Source organism: Lemur catta, chromosome 7 (genome assembly GCF_020740605.2).
Source record: "Lemur catta isolate mLemCat1 chromosome 7, mLemCat1.pri, whole genome shotgun sequence".
NCBI classification, from domain to species: Eukaryota; Metazoa; Chordata; class Mammalia; order Primates; family Lemuridae; genus Lemur; species Lemur catta.
The window spans coordinates 6,109,033-6,130,661 of record NC_059134.1 but is presented as its reverse complement, the minus strand read 5'-3'; positions in this window follow the sequence as shown (position 1 = coordinate 6,130,661).

Below are 21,629 nucleotides of genomic sequence, written 5' to 3'. Positions count from 1 at the left end.
TACGGCTGATGCTAACACTAACCCTAACACTATCCTACGGCTGATGCTAACCCTAAACCTAACCCTAACACTATCCTAAGGCTGATTCTAACCCTAACACTAACACTATCCTAGGCCTGGTGCTAACCCTAACCCTAACCCTAACACTAACCTAGGGCTGAGGCTAACCCTAACCCTAACACTAACCTAGGGCTGATGCTAACCCTAACCCTAACCCTAACACTATTCTAGGGCTGATGCTAACCCTAACCCTAACACTATACTAGGGCTGATGCTTACCCTAACCCTAACCCTAACACTATCCTACGGCTGATGCTAACACTAACCCTAACACTATCCTACGGCTGATGCTAACCCTAAACCTAACCCTAACACTATCCTAAGGCTGATTCTAACCCTAACACTAACACTATCCTAGGCCTGGTGCTAACCCTAACCCTAACCCTAACACTATCCTAGGGCTGATGCTAACCCTAACACTAACACTATCCTAGGGCTGATGCTAACCCTAAACCTAACCCTAACACTATCCTAGGGCTGATGCTAACTCTAACCATAACACTCTCCTAGGGCTGATGCTAACCCTAACCCTAACTCTCACACTATCCTAGGGCTGAGGCTAACCCTAACCCTAACACTATCCTACGGCTGATGCTAACCCTAAACCTAACCCTAACACTATCCTACGGCTGATTCTAACCCTAACCCTAACACTATCCTAGGGCTGATGCTAACCCTAACCCTAACACTATCCTATGGCTGATGCTAACCCTAACCCTAACCCTACAAGTCTCCTAGGGCTGAGACTAACCCTAACCCTAACACTATCCTAGGGCTGATGCTAACCCTAACCCTAACCCTAACACTATCCTAGGGCTGATGCTAACCCTAACCCTAACACTCTCCTAGGGCTGAGGCTAACCCTAACCCTAACACTATCCTAGGGCTGATGCTAACCCTAACCCTTACCCTAACACTATCCTAGGGCTGATGCTAAACCTAACCATAACCCTAACAGTATCCTAGGGCTGATGCTATCCCTAACCCTAACACTATCCTAGGGCTTATGCTAACCCTAACCCTTACCCTAACACTATCCTAGGGCTGATGCTAACCCTAACCCTAACCCTAACACTATCCTAGGGCTGATGCTAACCCTAACCCTAACCCTAACACTATCCTAGGGCTGATGCTAACTCTAACCCTAACACTATCCTAGGGCTGATGCTAACCCTAACCCTAACCCTAACACTATCCTAGGGCTGATGCTAACCCTAACTCTAACACTATCCTAGGCCTGATGCTAACCCTAACCCTAACCCTTACACTATCCTAGGGCTGATGCTAACCCTAACCCTAACCCTAACACTATCCTAGAGCAGATGCTAACCCTAACCCTAACCCTAACACTATCCTAGGCCTGATGCTAACCATAACCCTAACACTATCCTAGGGCTGATGCTAACTCTAACCCTAACCCTAACACTATCATAGGGCTGATGCTAACCCTAACACTAACACTATCCTAGGCCTGACGCTAACCCTAACCCTAACCCTAACACTATCCTAGGGCTGTTGCTAACCCTAACACTAACACTATCCTAGGGCTGATGCTAACCCTAACCCTAACCGTAACACTATCCTAGGGCTGATGCTAACCCTAACCCTAACACTATCCCAGGGCTGATGCTAACCCTAACCCTAACCCTAACACTATCCTAGGGCTGATGCTAACCCTAACACTAACACTATCCTAGGCCTGACGCTAACCCTAACCCTAACCCTAACACTATCCTAGGGCTGATGCTAACCCTAACACTAACACTATCCTAGGGCTGATGCTAACCCTAACCCTAACCCTAACACTATCCTAGGGCTGACGCTAACTCTAACCCTAACACTATCCTAGGGATGATGCTAACCCTAACCCTAACTCTAACACTATCCTAGGGCTGAGGCTAACCCTAACCCTAACACTATCCTAGGGCTGATGCTAACCCTAACCCTAACCCTACAACTGTCCTAGGGCTGAGACTAACCCTAATCCTAACACTATCCTAGGGCTGATGCTAACCCTAACCCTAACCCTAACACTATCCTAGGGCTGATGCTAACCCTAACCCTAACACTCTCCTAGGGCTGAGGCTAACCCTAACCCTAACACTATCCAAGGGCTGATGCTAACACTAACCCTAACACTATACTAGGGCTGATGCTAACCCTAAAAATAACCCTAACACTATCCTAAGGCTGATTCTAACCCTAACACTAACACTATCCTAGGCCTGGTGCTAACCCTAACCCTAACCCTAACACTATCCTAGGGCTGATGCTAACCCTAACCCTAACACTATCCTAGGGATGATGCTTACCTTAACCCTAACCCTAACACTATCCTAGGGCTGATGCTAACCCAAACCCTAACCCTACAACTCTCCTAGGGCTGAGGCTAACCCTAACCCTAACACTATCCTAGGGCTGATGCTAACCCTAATCCAAACCCTAACACTATCCTAGGGCTGATGCTAACCCTAACCCTAACACTATCCTAGGGCTGATGCTAACCCTAACCCTAACTCTAACACTATCCTAGGCCTGATGCTAACCCTTACACTAACACTATCCTAGGCCTGGTGATAACCCAAACCCTAACCCTAACACTATCCTAGGGCTGATACTAACCCTAACCCTAACACTATCCTAGGGCTGATGCTAACCCTAACCCTAACCCTAACACTATCCTAGGCTTGATGCTAACCCTAACACTAACCCTAACACTATCCTAGGGCTGATGATAACCCTAACCCTAACACTATACTAGGGCTGATGCTAACCCTAACCTTAACCCTAACACTATCCTAGGGCTGATGCTAACCCTAACCCTAACACTATCCTTGGTCTGATGCTAACCCTAACCCTAACCCTAACACTATCCTAGGGCTGATGCTAATCATAACCCTAACCCTAACCCTAACACTATCTTAGGGCTGATGCTAACCCTAACCCTAATTCTAACACTAACCTAGGGCTGAGGCTAACCCTAACCATAACACTATCCTACGGCTGATACTAACCCTATCCCTACCCCTAACGCTATCCTAAGGCTGATGCTAACCCTAACACTAACACTATCCTGGGCCTGGTGCTAACCCTAACCATAACCCTGACAATATCCTAGGGCTGATGCTAACCCTAACCCTAACACTATCCTAGGGCTGAAGCTAACCCTAACCCTAACCCTAACACTATCCTAGGGCTGATGCTAACCCTAACCGTAACCCTAATACTATCCTAGGGCTGATGCTAACCCTAACCCTAACACTATCCTAGGGATGATGGTAACCCTAAACCTAACCCTAACACTCTCCTAGGGCTCAGGCTAACCCTAACGCTAACACTATCCTAGGGCTGATGCTAACCCTAACCCTAACCCTAACTCTATCCTAGGGCTGATGCTAACTCTAACCCTAACACTATCCTAGGCCTGATGCTAACCCTATCCCTAACCCTAACACTCTCCTAGGGCTGAGGCAAACCGTAACCCATACACTATCCTAGGGCTGATGCTAACCCTAACCCTAACACTAACACTATCCTAGGGCTGAGGCTAAGCCTAACCCTAACACTATCCTTGGGCTGATGCTAACCCTAACCCTAACCCTAACACTATCCTAGGGCTGATGCTAACCCTAACTCTAACACTATCCTAGGGCTGATGCTAACCCTAACCCTAACCGTAACACTATCCTAAGGCTGATGCTAACCCTAACCCTAACACTATCCTAGGGCTGTTGCTAACCCTAACCGTAACACTATCCTACGGCTGATGATAACCATAACTCTAACCATAACACTTTCCTAGGGCTGATGCTAACCCTAACCCTAACACTATCCTTCGGCTGATGCTAACCCTAACTCTAACCCTAACACTATCCTAGGGCTGATGCTAACCCTAACCCTAACACTATCCTCGGGCTGATGCTAACCCTAACCCTAACCGTAACACTATCCTAAGGCTGATGCTATCCCTAATCCTAACACTATCCTAGGCCTGGTGCTAACCCTAACCCTAACCCTAACAATATCCTAGGGCTGAGGCTAACCCTAACCCTAACACTAACCTAGGGCTGATGCTAACCCTAACCCTAACCCTAACACTAATCTAGGGCTGATGCTAACCCTAACCCTAACACTATACTAGGGCTGTTGCTTACCCTAACCCTAACCCTAACACTATCCTAGGGCTAATGCTAACACTAACCCTAACACTATCCTACGGCTGATGCTAACCCTAAACCTAACCCTAACACTATCCGAAGGCTGATTCTAACCCTAACACTAACACTATCCTAGGCCTGGTGCTAACCCTAACCCTAACCCTAACACTATCCTAGGGCTGATGCTAACCCTAAGCCTAACCGTAACACTATCCTAGGGCTGATGCTAACCCTAACCCTAACACTATCCTAGGGCTGATGCTAACTCTAACCCTAACCCTAACACTATCCTAGGGCTGATGCTAACCCTAACTCTAACACTATCCTAGGCCTGATGCTAACCCTAACCCTAACCCTTACACTATCCTAGGGCTGATGCTAACCCTAACCCTAACCTTAACACTATCCTAGAGAAGATGCTAACCCTAACCCTAACCCTAACACTATCCTAGGCCTGATTCTAACCATAACCCTAACACTATCCTAGGGCTGATGCTAACCCTAACCCTAACCGTAACACTATCCTAGGGCTGATGCTAACCCTAACCCTAACACTATCCCAGGGCTGATGCTAACCCTAACCCTAACCCTAACACTATCCTAGGGCTGATGCTAACCCTAACACTAACACTATCCTAGGCCTGATGCTAACCCTTACCCTTACCCTAACACTATCCTAGGGCTGATGCTGAACCTAACCATAACCCTAACACTATCCTAGGGCTGATGCTATCCCTAACCCTAACACTATCCTTGGGCTTATGCTAACCCTAACCCTAACCCTAACACTATCCTAGGCCTGATGCTAACCATAACCCTAACACTATCCTAGGGCTGATGCTAACCCTAACCCTAACCGTAACACTATCCTAGGGCTGATGCTAACCCTAACCCTAACACTATCCCAGGGCTGATGCTAACCCTAACCCTAACCCTAACACTATCCTAGGGCTGATGCTAACCCTAACACTAACACTATCCTAGGCCTGACGCTAATCCTAACCCTAACCCTAACACTATCCTAGGGCTGATGCTAACCCTAACACTAACACTATCCTAGGGCTGATGCTAACCCTAACCCTAACCCTAACACTATCCTAGGGCTGACGCTAACTCTAACCCTAACACTATCCTAGGGCTGATGCTAACCCTAACCCTAACTCTAACACTATCCTAGGGCTGAGGCTAACCCTAACCCTAACACTATCCTAGGGCTGATGCTAACCCTAACCCTAACACTATCCTAGGGCTGATGCTAACCCTAACCCTAACCCTACAACTCTCCTAGGGATGAGACTAACCCTAATCCTAACACTATCCTAGGGCAGATGCTAACCCTAACCCTAACCCTAACACTATCCTAGGGCTGATGCTAACCCTAACCCTAACACTATGCTAGGGCTGATGCTAACCCTAACCCTAACCCTAACACTATCCTAGGACTGATGCTGACCCTAACCCTAACACTATCCTAGCGCTGATGCTAACCCTAACCCTAACCCTAACACTATCCTAGGGCTGATGCTAACCCTAACCCTCACACTATCCTAGGGCTGATGCTAACCCTAACCCTAACCGTAACACTATCCTAGGGCAGATGCTAACCCTAACCCTAACACTATCCTAGGGCTGATGCTAACCCTTACCCTAACCCTAACACTCTCCTAGGGCTGAGGCTAACCCTTACCCTAACACTATCTTAGAGCTGATGCTAACCCTAACCCTTACCCTAACACTATCCTAGGGCTGATGCTAAACCTAACCCTAACCCTAACACTATGCTAGCGCTGATGCTAACCCTAACCCTAACACTATCCTAGGGCTGATGCTAACCCTAACCCTAACCCTAACACTCTCCTAGGGCTGAGGCTAACCCTAACTCTAACACTACCCTAGGGCTGATGCTAACCCTAACCCTAACCCTAACACTATCCTAGGGCTGATTCTAACCCTAACACTAACACTATCCTAGGGCTGATGCTAACCCTAACCCTAACCCTAACACTATCCTAGGGCTGATGCTAACCCTAACCCTTACCTTAACACTATCCTAGGGCTGATGCTAAACCTAACCATAACCCTAACACTATCCTAGGGCTGATGCTATCCCTAACCCTAACACTATCCTAGGGCTTATGCTAACCCGAAACCTAACCCTAACACTCTCCTAGGGCTGAGCCTAACCCTAACCCCAACACTATCCTAGGGCTCATGCTAACCCTAACCCTAACCCTAACACTATCCTAGGGCTGATGCTAACCCTAACCCTAACCCTAACACTCTCCTAGGGCTGATGCTAACCCTAACCCTAACCCTAACACTATCCTAGGGCTGATGCTAACTCTAACCCTAACACTATCCTAGGGCTGATGCTAACCCTAACCCTAACCCTAACACTATCCTAGGGCTGATGCTAACCCTAACTCTAACACTATCCTAGGCCTGATGCTAACCCTAACCCTAACCCTTACACTATCCTAGGGCTGATGCTAACCCTAACCCTAACCCTAACACTATCCTAGAGCAGATGCTAACCCTAACCCTAACCCTAACACTATCCTAGGTCTGATGCTAACCATAACCCTAAGACTATCCTAGGGCTGATGCTAACCCTAACCCTAACCCTAACACTATCCTAGGCCTGATGCTAACCCTAACCCTAACACTATCCCAGGGCTGATGCTAACCCTAACCCTAACCCTAACACTATCCTAGGGCTGATGCTAACCCTAACACTAACACTATCCTAGGCCTGACGCTAATCCTAACCCTAACCCTAACACTATCCTAGGGCTGATGCTAACCCTAACACTAACACTATCCTAGGGCTGATGCTAACCCTAACCCTAACCCTAACACTATCCTAGGGCTGACGCTAACTCTAACCCTAACACAATCCTAGGGCTGATGCTAACCCTAACCCTAACTCTAACACTATCCTAGGGCTGAGGCTAACCCTAACCCTAACACTATCCTAGGGCTGATGCTAACCCTAACCTTAACACTATCCTAGGGCTGATGCTAACCCTAACCCTAACCCTACAACTCTCCTAGGGCTGAGACTAACCCTAATCCTAACACTATCCTAGGGCTGATGCTAACCCTAACCCTAACCCTAACACTATCATAGGGCTGATGCTAACCCTAACCCTAACACTCTCCTAGGGCTGAGGCTAACCCTAACCCTAACACTATCCAAGGGCTGATGCTAACACTAACCCTAACACTATACTAGGGCTGATGCTAACCCTAAAAATAACCCTAACACTATCCTAAGGCTGATTCTAACCCTAACACTAACACTGTCCTAGGCCTGGTGCTAACCCTAACCCTAACCCTAACACTATCCTAGGGCTGATGCTAACCCTAACCCTAACACTATCCTAGGGATGATGCTTACCTTAACCCTAACCCTAACACTATCCTAGGGCTGATGCTAACCCTAACCATAACCCTACAACTCTCCTAGGGCTGAGGCTAACCCTAACCCTAACACTATCCTAGGGCTGATGCTAACCCTAACCCAAACCCTAACACTATCCTAGGGCTGATGCTAACCCTAACCCTAACACTATCCTAGGGCTGATGCTAACCCTAACCCTAACACTATCCTAGGGCTGATGCTAACCCTAACCCTAACCCTAACACTCTCCTATGGCTGAGGCTAACCCTAACCCTAACACTGTCTTAGAGCTGATGCTAACCCTAACTCTAACACTATCCTAGGCCTGATGCTAACCCTATCCCTAACCCTTACACTATCCTAGGGCTGATGCTAACCCTAACCCTAACCCTAACATTATCCTAGAGCAGATGCTAACCCTAACCCTAACCCTAACACTATCCTAGGCCTGATGCTAACCCTTACACTAACACTATCCTAGGCCTCGTCATAACCCAAACCCTAACCCTAACACTATCCTAGGTCTGATACTAACCCTAACCCTAACACTATCCTAGGGCTGATGCTAACCCTAACCCTACCCCTAACACTATCCTAGGCTTGATGCTAACCCTAACCCTAACCCTAACACTATCCTAGGGCTGATGATAACCCTAACCCTAACACTATACTAGGGCTGATGCTAACCCTAACCTTAACCCTAACACTATCCTAGGGCTGATGCTAACCCTAACCCTAACACTATCCTTGGTCTGACGCTAACCCTAACCCTAACCCTAACACTATCCTAGGGCTGATGCTAATCATAACCCTAACCCTAACCCTAACACTATCTTAGGGCTGATGCTAACCCTAACCGTAACTCTAACACTAACCTAGGGCTGAGGCTAACCCTAACCATAACACTATCCTACGGCTGATACTAACCCTAACCCTACCCCTAACACTATCCTAAGCCTGATGCTAACCCTAACACTAACACTATCCTGGGCCTGGTGCTAACCCTAACCCTAACCCTGACAATATCCTAGGGCTGATGCTAACCCTAACCCTAACACTATCCTAGGGCTGAAGCTAACCCTAACCCTAACCCTAACACTATCCTAGGGCTGATGCTAACCCTAACCGTAACCCTAACACTATCCTAGGGCTGATGTTAACCCTAACCCTTACCCTAACACTATCCTAGGGCTGATGCTAAACCTAACCATAACCCTAACACTATCCTAGGGCTGATGCTATCCCTAACCCTAACACTATCCTAGGGCTTATGCTAACGCGAAACCTAACCCTAACACTCTCCTAGGGCTGAGCCTAACCCTAACCCTAACACTATCCTAGGGCTGATGCTAACCCTAACCCTAACCCTAACACTATCCTAGGGCTGATGCTAACCCTAACCCTAACCCTAACACTATCCTAGGGCTGATGCTAACCCTAACAGTAACCCTAACACTATCCTAGGGCTGATGCTAACCCTAACCCTAACACTAACACTATCCTAGGGCTGATGCTAACCCTAACCCTAACACTATCCTAGAGCAGATGCTAACCCTAACCCTAACCCTAACACTATCCTAGGCCTGATGCTAACCATAACCCTAACAATATCCTAGGGCTGATGCTAACCCTAACCCTAACCGTAACACTATCCTAGGGCTGATGCTAACCCTAACCCTAACACTATCCCAGGGCTGATGCTAACCCTAACCCTAACCCTAACACTATCCTAGGGCTGATGCTAACCCTAACACTAACACTATCCTAGGCCTGACGCTAACCCTAACCCTAACCCTAACACTATCCTAGGGCTGATGCTAACCCTAACACTAACACTATCCTAGGGCTGATGCTAACCCTAACCCTAACCCTAACACTATCCTAGGGCTGACGCTAACTCTAACCCTAACACTATCCTAGGGATGATGCTAACCCTAACCCTAACTCTAACACTATCCTAGGGCTGAGGCTAACCCTAACCCTAACACTATCCTAGGGCTGATGCTAACCCTAACCCTAACCCTACAACTGTCCTAGGGCTGAGACTAACCCTAATCCTAACACTATCCTAGGGCTGATGCTAACCCTAACCCTAACCCTAACACTATCCTAGGGCTGATGCTAACCCTAACCCTAACACTCTCCTAGGGCTGAGGCTAACCCTAACCCTAACACTATCCAAGGGCTGATGCTAACACTAACCCTAACACTATACTAGGGCTGATGCTAACCCTAAAAATAACCCTAACACTATCCTAAGGCTGATTCTAACCCTAACACTAACACTATCCTAGGCCTGGTGCTAACCCTAACCCTAACCCTAACACTATCCTAGGGCTGATGCTAACCCTAACCCTAACACTATCCTAGGGATGATGCTTACCTTAACCCTAACCCTAACACTATCCTAGGGCTGATGCTAACCCAAACCCTAACCCTACAACTCTCCTAGGGCTGAGGCTAACCCTAACCCTAACACTATCCTAGGGCTGATGCTAACCCTAACCCTAACCCTAACACTAATCTAGGGCTGATGCTAACCCTAACCCTAACACTATACTAGGGCTGTTGCTTACCCTAACCCTAACCCTAACACTATCCTAGGGCTAATGCTAACACTAACCCTAACACTATCCTACGGCTGATGCTAACCCTAAACCTAACCCTAACACTATCCGAAGGCTGATTCTAACCCTAACACTAACACTATCCTAGGCCTGGTGCTAACCCTAACCCTAACCCTAACACTATCCTAGGGCTGATGCTAACCCTAACCCTAACCGTAACACTATCCTAGGGCTGATGCTAACCCTAACCCTAACACTATCCTAGGGCTGATGCTAACCCTAACCCTAACCCTAACACTATCCTAGGGCTGATGCTAACCCTAACATTAACACTATCCTAGGCCTGAGGCTAACCCTAACCCTAACCCTAACACTATCCTAGGGCTGATGCTAACCCTAACACTAACACTATCCTAGGCCTGATGCTAACCCTAACCCTAACCCTAACACTATACTAGGCCTGATGCTAACCCTAACCTTAACCCTAACACTATCCTAGGGCTGATGCTAACCCTAACCCTAACACTATCCTTGGTCTGATGCTAACCCTAACCCTAACCCTAACACTATCCTAGGGCTGATGCTAATCATAACCCTAACCCTAACCCTAACACTATCTTAGGGCTGATGCTAACCCTAACCCTAACTCTACCACTAACCTAGGGCTGAGGCTAACCATAACCATAACACTATCCTACGGCTGATACTAACCCTCACCCTACCCCTAACACTATCCTAAGGCTGATGCTAACCCTAACACTAACACTATCCTGGGCCTGGTGCTAACCCTAACCCTAACCCTGACAATATCCTAGGGCTGATGCTAACCCTAACCCTAACACTATCCTAGGGCTGAAGCTAACCCTAACCCTAACCCTAACACTATCCTAGGGCTGATGCTAACCCTAACCGTAACCCTAACACTATCCTAGGGCTGATGCTAACCCTAACCCTTACACTAACACTATCCTAGGGCTGATGCTAAACCTAACCATAACCCTAACACTATCCTAGGGCTGATGCTATCCCTAACCCTAACACTATCGTAGGGCTGATGGTAACCCTAAACCTAACCCTAACACTCTCCTAGGGCTGAGGCTAACCCTAACCCTAACACTATCCTAGGGCTGATGCTAACCCTAACCCTAACCCTAACACTATCCTAGGGCTGATGCTAACCCTAACCCTAACCCTAACTCTATCCTAGGGCTGATGCTAACTCTAACCCTAACCCTATCCTAGGCCTGATGCTAACCCTATCCCTAACCCTAACACTCTCCTAGGGCTGAGGCAAACCGTAACCCAAACACTATCCTAGGGCTGATGCTAACCCTAACCCTAACACTAACACTATCCTAGGGCTGAGGCTAACCCTAACCCTAACACTATCCTACGGCTGATGATAACCCTAACACTAACCATAACACTTTCCTAGGGCTGATGCTAACCCTAACCCTAACACTATCCTAGGGCTGATGCTAACCCTAACCCTAACACTATCCTAGGGCTGATGCTAACCCTAACCCTAACCGTAACACTATCCTAAGGCTGATGCTAACCCTAACCCTAACACTATCCTAGGGCTGTTGCTAACCCTAACCCTAACACTATCCTACGGCTGATGAAAACCATAACTCTAACCATAACACTTTCCTAGGGCTGATGCTAAGCCTAACCCTAACACTATCCTTCGGCTGATGCTAACCCTAACCCTAACCCTAACACTATCCTAGGGCTGATGCTAACCCTAACCCTAACACTATCCTAGGGCTGATGCTAACCCTAACCCTAACCGTAACACTATCCTAAGGCTGATGCTAACCCTAACCCTAACACTATCCTAGGCCTGGTGCTAACCCTAACCCTAACCCTAACAATATCCTAGGGCTGAGGCTAACCCTAACCCTAACACTAACCTAGGGCTGATGCTAACCCTAACCCTAACCCTAACACTATTCTAGGGCTGATGCTAACCCTAACCCTAACACTATACTAGGGCTGATGCTTACCCTAACCCTAACCCTAACACTATCCTACGGCTGATGCTAACACTAACCCTAACACTATCCTACGGCTGATGCTAACCCTAAACCTAACCCTAACACTATCCTAAGGCTGATTCTAACCCTAACACTAACACTATCCTAGGCCTGGTGCTAACCCTAACCCTAACCCTAACACTAACCTAGGGCTGAGGCTAACCCTAACCCTAACACTAACCTAGGGCTGATGCTAACCCTAACCCTAACCCTAACACTATTCTAGGGCTGATGCTAACCCTAACCCTAACACTATACTAGGGCTGATGCTTACCCTAACCCTAACCCTAACACTATCCTACGGCTGATGCTAACACTAACCCTAACACTATCCTACGGCTGATGCTAACCCTAAACCTAACCCTAACACTATCCTAAGGCTGATTCTAACCCTAACACTAACACTATCCTAGGCCTGGTGCTAACCCTAACCCTAACCCTAACACTAACCTAGGGCTGATGCTAACCCTAACCCTAACCGTAACACTATCCTAGGGTTGATGCTAACCCTAACCCTAACACTATTCTAGGGCTGATGCTAACCCAAACCTAACCCTAACACTATCGTAAGGCTGATGCTAACCCTAACACTAACACTATCCTAGGCCTGATGCTAACCCTAACCCTAACCCTAACACTATCCTAGGGCTGATGCTAACCCTAACACTAACACTATCCTAGGGCTGATGCTAACCCTAAACCTAACCCTAACACTATCCTAGGGCTGATGCTAACTCTAACCATAACACTCTCCTAGGGCTGATGCTAACCCTAACCCTAACTCTCACACTATCCTAGGGCTGAGGCTAACCCTAACCCTAACACTATCCTACGGCTGATGCTAACCCTAAACCTAACCCTAACACTATCCTACGGCTGATTCTAACCCTAACCCTAACACTATCCTAGGGCTGATGCTAACCCTAACCCTAACACTATCCTAGGGCTGATGCTAACCCTAACCCTAACCCTACAAGTCTCCTAGGGCTGAGACTAACCCTAACCCTAACACTATCCTAGGGCTGATGCTAACCCTAACCCTAACCCTAACACTATCCTAGGGCTGATGCTAACCCTAACCCTAACACTCTCCTAGGGCTGAGGCTAACCCTAACCCTAACACTATCCTAGGGCTGATGCTAACCCTAACCCTTACCCTAACACTATCCTCGGGCTGATGCTAAACCTAACCATAACCCTAACACTATCCTAGGGCTGATGCTATCCCTAACCATAACACTATCCTAGGGCTTATGCTAACCCTAACCCTTACCCTAACACTATCCTAGGGCTGATGCTAACCCTAACCCTAACCCTAACACTATCCTAGGGCTGATGCTAACCCTAACCCTAACCCTAACACTATCCTAGGGCTGATGCTAACTCTAACCCTAACACTATCCTAGGGCTGATGCTAACCCTAACCCTAACCCTAACACTATCCTAGGGCTGATGCTAACCCTAACTCTAACACTATTCTAGGCCTGATGCTAACCCTAACCCTAACCCTTACAGTATCCTAGGGCTGATGCTAACCCTAACCCTAACCCTAACACTATCCTAGAGCAGATGCTAACCCTAACCCTAACCCTAACACTATCCTAGGCCTGATGCTAACCCTAACCCTAACCCTTACAGTATCCTAGGGCTGATGCTAACCCTAACCCTAACCCTAACACTATCCTAGAGCAGATGCTAACCCTAACCCTAACTCTAACACTATCCTAGGGCTGAGGCTAACCCTAACCCTAACACTATCCTAGGGCTGATGCTAACCCTAACCCTAACCCTACAACTGTCCTAGGGCTGAGATTAACCCTAATCCTAACACTATCCTAGGGCTGATGCTAACCCTAACCCTAACCCTAACACTATCCTAGGGCTGATGCTAACCCTAACCCTAACACTCTCCTAGGGCTGAGGCTAACCCTAACCCTAACACTATCCAAGGGCTGATGCTAACACTAACCCTAACACTATACTAGGGCTGATGCTAACCCTAAAAATAACCCTAACACTATCCTAAGGCTGATTCTAACCCTAACACTAACACTATCCTAGGCCTGGTGCTAACCCTAACCCTAACCCTAACACTATCCTAGGGCTGATGCTAACCCTAACCCTAACACTATCCTAGGGATGATGCTTACCTTAACCCTAACCCTAACACTATCCTAGGGCTGATGCTAACCCAAACCCTAACCCTACAACTCTCCTAGGGCTGAGGCTAACCCTAACCCTAACACTATCCTAGGGCTGATGCTAACCCTAATCCAAACCCTAAGACTATCCTAGGGCTGATGCTAACCCTAACCCTAACTCTAACACTATCCTAGGCCTGATGCTAACCCTTACACTAACACTATCCTAGGCCTGGTGATAACCCAAACCCTAACCCTAACACTATCCTAGGGCTGATACTAACCCTAACCCTAACACTATCCTAGGGCTGATGCTAACCCTAACCCTAACCCTAACACTATCCTAGGCTTGATGCTAACCCTAACACTAACCCTAACACTATCCTAGGGCTGATGATAACCCTAACCCTAACACTATACTAGGGCTGATGCTAACCCTAACCTTAACCCTAACACTATCCTAGGGCTGATGCTAACCCTAACCCTAACACTATCCTTGGTCTGATGCTAACCCTAACCCTAACCCTAACACTATCCTAGGGCTGATGCTAATCATAACCCTAACCCTAACCCTAACACTATCTTAGGGCTGATGCTAACCCTAACCCTAATTCTAACACTAACCTAGGGCTGAGGCTAACCCTAACCATAACACTATCCTACGGCTGATACTAACCCTATCCCTACCCCTAACGCTATCCTAAGGCTGATGCTAACCCTAACACTAACAGTATCCTGGGCCTGGTGCTAACCCTAACCATAACCCTGACAATATCCTAGGGCTGATGCTAACCCTAACCCTAACACTATCCTAGGGCTGAAGCTAACCCTAACCCTAACCCTAACACTATCCTAGGGCTGATGCTAACCCTAACCGTAACCCTAATACTATCCTAGGGCTGATGCTAACCCTAACCCTAACACTATCCTAGGGCTGATGGTAACCCTAAACCTAACCCTAACACTCTCCTAGGGCTCAGGCTAACCCTAACGCTAACACTATCCTAGGGCTGATGCTAACCCTAACCCTAACCCTAACACTATCCTAGGGCTGATGCTAACCCTAACCCTAACCCTAACTCTATCCTAGGGCTGATGCTAACTCTAACCCTAACACTATCCTAGGCCTGATGCTAACCCTATCCCTAACCCTAACACTCTCCTAGGGCTGAGGCAAACCGTAACCCAAACACTATCCTAGGGCTGATGCTAACCCTAACCCTAACACTAACACTATCCTAGGGCTGAGGCTAAGCCTAACCCTAACACTATCCTTGGGCTGATGCTAACCCTAACCCTAACCCTAACACTATCCTAGGGCTGATGCTAACCCTAACTCTAACACTATCCTAGGGCTGATGCTAACCCTAACCCTAACCGTAACACTATCCTAAGGCTGATGCTAACCCTAACCCTAACACTATCCTAGGGCTGTTGCTAACCGTAACCGTAACACTATCCTACGGCTGATGATAACCATAACTCTAACCATAACACTTTCCTAGGGCTGATGCTAACCCTAACCCTAACACTATCCTTCGGCTGATGCTAACCCTAACTCTAACCCTAACACTATCCTAGGGCTGATGCTAACCCTAACCCTAACACTATCCTCGGGCTGATGCTAACCCTAACCCTAACCGTAACACTATCCTAAGGCTGATGCTATCCCTAATCCTAACACTATCCTAGGCCTGGTGCTAACCCTAACCCTAACCCTAACAATATCCTAGGGCTGAGGCTAACCCTAACCCTAACACTAACCTAGGGCTGATGCTAACCCTAACCCTAACCCTAACACTAATCTAGGGCTGATGCTAACCCTAACCCTAACACTATACTAGGGCTGTTGCTTACCCTAACCCTAACCCTAACACTATCCTAGGGCTAATGCTAACACTAACCCTAACACTATCCTACGGCTGATGCTAACCCTAAACCTAACCGTAACACTATCCTAGGGCTGATGCTAACCCTAACCCTAACACTATCCTAGGGCTGATGCTAACCCTAACCCTAACCCTAACACTATCCTAGGGCTGATGCTAACCCTAACCCTAACCGTAACACTATCCTAGGGCTGATGCTAACCCTAACCCTAACACTATCCTAGGGCTGATGCTAACCCTAACCCTAACCCTAACACTATCCTAGGGCTGATGCTAACCCTAACCCTAACACTATCCTAGGGCTGATGCTAACCCTAACCCTAACCCTAACACTATCCTAGGGCTGATGCTAACCCTAACATTAACACTATCCTAGGCCTGATGCTAACCCTAACCCTAACCCTAACACTATCCTAGGGCTGATGCTAACCCTAACACTAACACTATCCTAGGCCTGATGCTAACCCTAACCCTAACCCTAACACTATACTAGGCCTGATGCTAACCCTAACCTTAACCCTAACACTATCCTAGGGCTGATGCTAACCCTAACCCTAACACTATCCTTGGTCTGATGCTAACCCTAACCCTAACCCTAACACTATCCTAGGGCTGATGCTAATCATAACCCTAACCCTAACCCTAACACTATATTAGGGCTGATGCTAACCCTAACCCTAACTCTACCACTAACCTAGGGCTGAGGCTAACCCTAACCATAACACTATCCTACGGCTGATACTAACCCTCACCCTACCCCTAACACTATCCTAAGGCTGATGCTAACCCTAACACTAACACTATCCTGGGCCTGGTGCTAACCCTAACCCTAACCCTGACAATATCCTAGGGCTGATGCTAACCCTAACCCTAACACTATCCTAGGGCTGAAGCTAACCCTAACCCTAACCCTAACACTATCCTAGGGCTGATGCTAACCCTAACCGTAACCCTAACACTATCCTAGGGCTGATGCTAACCCTAACCCTTACACTAACACTATCCTAGGGCTGATGCTAAACCTAACCATAACCCTAACACTATCCTAGGGCTGATGCTATCCCTAACCCTAACACTATCGTAGGGCTGATGGTAACCCTAAACCTAACCCTAACACTCTCCTAGGGCTGAGGCTAACCCTAACCCTAACACTATCCTAGGGCTGATGCTAACCCTAACCCTAACCCTAACACTATCCTAGGGCTGATGCTAACCCTAACCCTAACCCTAACTCTATCCTAGGGCTGATGCTAACTCTAACCCTAACACTATCCTAGGCCTGATGCTAACCCTATCCCTAACCCTAACACTCTCCTAGGGCTGAGGCAAACCGTAACCCAAACACTATCCTAGGGCTGATGCTAACCCTAACCCTAACACTAACACTATCCTAGGGCTGAGGCTAACCCTAACCCTAACACTATCCTACGGCTGATGATAACCCTAACACTAACCATAACACTTTCCTAGGGCTGATGCTAACCCTAACCCTAACACTATCCTAGGGCTGATGCTAACCCTAACCCTAACACTATCCTAGGGCTGATGCTAACCCTAACCCTAACCGTAACACTATCCTAAGGCTGATGCTAACCCTAACCCTAACACTATCCTAGGGCTGTTGCTAACCCTAACCCTAACACTATCCTACGGCTGATGATAACCATAACTCTAACCATAACACTTTCCTAGGGCTGATGCTAAGCCTAACCCTAACACTATCCTTCGGCTGATGCTAACCCTAACCCTAACCCTAACACTATCCTAGGGCTGATGCTAACCCTAACCCTAACACTATCCTAGGGCTGATGCTAACCCTAACCCTAACCGTAACACTATCCTAAGGCTGATGCTAACCCTAACCCTAACACTATCCTAGGCCTGGTGCTAACCCTAACCCTAACCCTAACAATATCCTAGGGCTGAGGCTAACCCTAACCCTAACACTAACCTAGGGCTGATGCTAACCCTAACCCTAACCCTAACACTATTCTAGGGCTGATGCTAACCCTAACCCTAACACTATACTAGGGCTGATGCTTACCCTAACCCTAACCCTAACACTATCCTACGGCTGATGCTAACACTAACCCTAACACTATCCTACGGCTGATGCTAACCCTAAACCTAACCCTAACACTATCCTAAGGCTGATTCTAACCCTAACACTAACACTATCCTAGGCCTGGTGCTAACCCTAACCCTAACCCTAACACTAACCTAGGGCTGAGGCTAACCCTAACCCTAACACTAACCTAGGGCTGATGCTAACCCTAACCCTAACCCTAACACTATTCTAGGGCTGATGCTAACCCTAACCCTAACACTATACTAGGGCTGATGCTTACCCTAACCCTAACCCTAACACTATCCTACGGCTGATGCTAACACTAACCCTAACACTATCCTACGGCTGATGCTAACCCTAAACCTAACCCTAACACTATCCTAAGGCTGATTCTAACCCTAACACTAACACTATCCTAGGCCTGGTGCTAACCCTAACCCTAACCCTAACACTAACCTAGGGCTGATGCTAACCCTAACGCTAACCGTAACACTATCCTAGGGCTGATGCTAACCCTAACCCTAACACTATTCTAGGGCTGATGCTAACCCAAACCTAACCCTAACACTATCGTAAGGCTGATGCTAACCCTAACACTAACACTATCCTAGGCCTGATGCTAACCCTAACCCTAACCCTAACACTATCCTAGGGCTGATGCTAACCCTAACACTAACACTATCCTAGGGCTGATGCTAACCCTAAACCTAACCCTAACACTATCCTAGGGCTGATGCTAACTCTAACCATAACACTCTCCTAGGGCTGATGCTAACCCTAACCCTAACTCTCACACTATCCTAGGGCTGAGGCTAACCCTAACCCTAACACTATCCTACGGCTGATGCTAACCCTAAACCTAACCCTAACACTATCCTACGGCTGATTCTAACCCTAACCCTAACACTATCCTAGGGCTGATGCTAACCCTAACCCTAACACTATCCTAGGGCTGATGCTAACCCTAACCCTAACCCTACAAGTCTCCTAGGGCTGAGACTAACCCTAACCCTAACACTATCCTAGGGCTGATGCTAACCCTAACCCTAACCCTAACACTATCCTAGGGCTGATGCTAACCCTAACCCTAACACTCTCCTAGGGCTGAGCCTAACCCTAACCCTAACACTATCCTAGGGCTGATGCTAACCCTAACCCTTACCCTAACACTATCCTAGGGCTGATGCTAAACCTAACCATAACCCTAACACTATCCTAGGGCTGATGCTATCCCTAACCCTAACACTATCCTAGGGCTTATGCTAACCCTAACCCTTACCCTAACACTATCCTAGGGCTGATGCTAACCCTAACCCTAACCCTAACACTATCCTAGGGCTGATGCTAACCCTAACCCTAACCCTAACACTATCCTAGGGCTGATGCTAACTCTAACCCTAACACTATCCTAGGGCTGATGCTAACCCTAACCCTAACCCTAACACTATCCTAGGGCTGATGCTAACCCTAACTCTAACACTATCCTAGGCCTGATGCTAACCCTAACCCTAACCCTTACACTATCCTAGGGCTGATGCTAACCCTAACCCTAACCCTAACACTATCCTAGAGCAGATGCTAACCCTAACCCTAACCCTAACACTATCCTAGGCCTGATGCTAACCATAACCCTAACACTATCCTAGGGCTGATGCTAACTCTAACCCTAACCCTAACACTATCATAGGGCTGATGCTAACCCTAACACTAACACTATCCTAGGCCTGACGCTAACCCTAACCCTAACCCTAACACTATCCTAGGGCTGTTGCTATCCCTAACACTAACACTATCCTAGGGCTGATGATAACCCTAACCCTAACCCTAACACTATCCTAGGGCTGACGCTAACTCTAACCCTAACACTATCCTAGGGCTGATGCTAACCCTAACCCTAACTCTAACACTATCCTAGGTCTGATGCTAACCCTAACCCTAACACTATCCTAGGGCTGATGCTAACCCTAACCCTAACACTATCCTAGGGCTGATGCTAACCCTAACCCTAACCCTACAAGTCTCCTAGGGCTGAGACTAACCCTAACCCTAACACTATCCTAGGGCTGATGCTAACCCTAACCCTAACCCTAACACTATCCTAGGGCTGATGCTAACCCTAACCCTAACATTCTCCTAGGGCTGAGGCTAACCCTAACCCTAACACTATCCTAGGGCTGATGCTAACCCTAACCCTTACCCTAACACTATCCTAGGGCTGATGCTAAACCTAACCTTAACCCTAACACTATCCTAGGGCTGATGCTATCCCTAACCCTAACACTATCCTAGGGCTTATGCTAACCCGAAACCTAACCCTAACACTCTCCTAGGGCTGAGGCTAACCCTAACCCTAACACTAACCTAGGGCTGATGCTAACCCTAACCCTAACCCTAACACTATTCTAGGGCTGATGCTAACCCTAACCCTAACACTATACTAGGGCTGATGCTTACCCTAACCCTAACCCTAACACTATCCTACGGCTGATGCTAACACTAACCCTAACACTATCCTACGGCTGATGCTAACCCTAAACCTAACCCTAACACTATCCTAAGGCTGATTCTAACCCTAACACTAACACTATCCTAGGCCTGGTGCTAACCCTAACCCTAACCCTAACACTAACCTAGGGCTGATGCTAACCCTAACCCTAACACTATTCTAGGGCTGATGCTAACCCAAACCTAACCCTAACACTATCGTAAGGCTGATGCTAACCCTAACACTAACACTATCCTAGGCCTGATGCTAACCCTAACCCTAACCCTAACACTATCCTAGGGCTGATGCTAACCCTAACACTAACACTATCCTAGGGCTGATGCTAACCCTAAACCTAACCCTAACACTATCCTAGGGCTGATGCTAACTCTAACCATAACACTCTCCTAGGGCTGATGCTAACCCTAACCCTAACTCTCACACTATCCTACGGCTGATGCTAACCCTAAACCTAACCCTAATACTATCCTACGGCTGATTCTAACCCTAACCCTAACACTATCCTAGGGCTGATGCTAACCCTAACCCTAACACTATCCTAGGGCTGATGCTAACCTTAACCCTAACCGTAACACTATCCTAGGGCTGATGCTAACCCTAACCCTAACCCTACAAGTCTCCTAGGGCTGAGACTAACCCTAACCCTAACACTATCCTAGGGCTGATGCTAACCCTAACCCTAACCCTAACACTATCCTAGGGCTGATGCTAACCCTAACCCTAACACTCTCCTAGGGCTGAGGCTAACCCTAACCCTAACACTATCCTAGGGCTGATGCTAACCCTAACCCTTACCCTA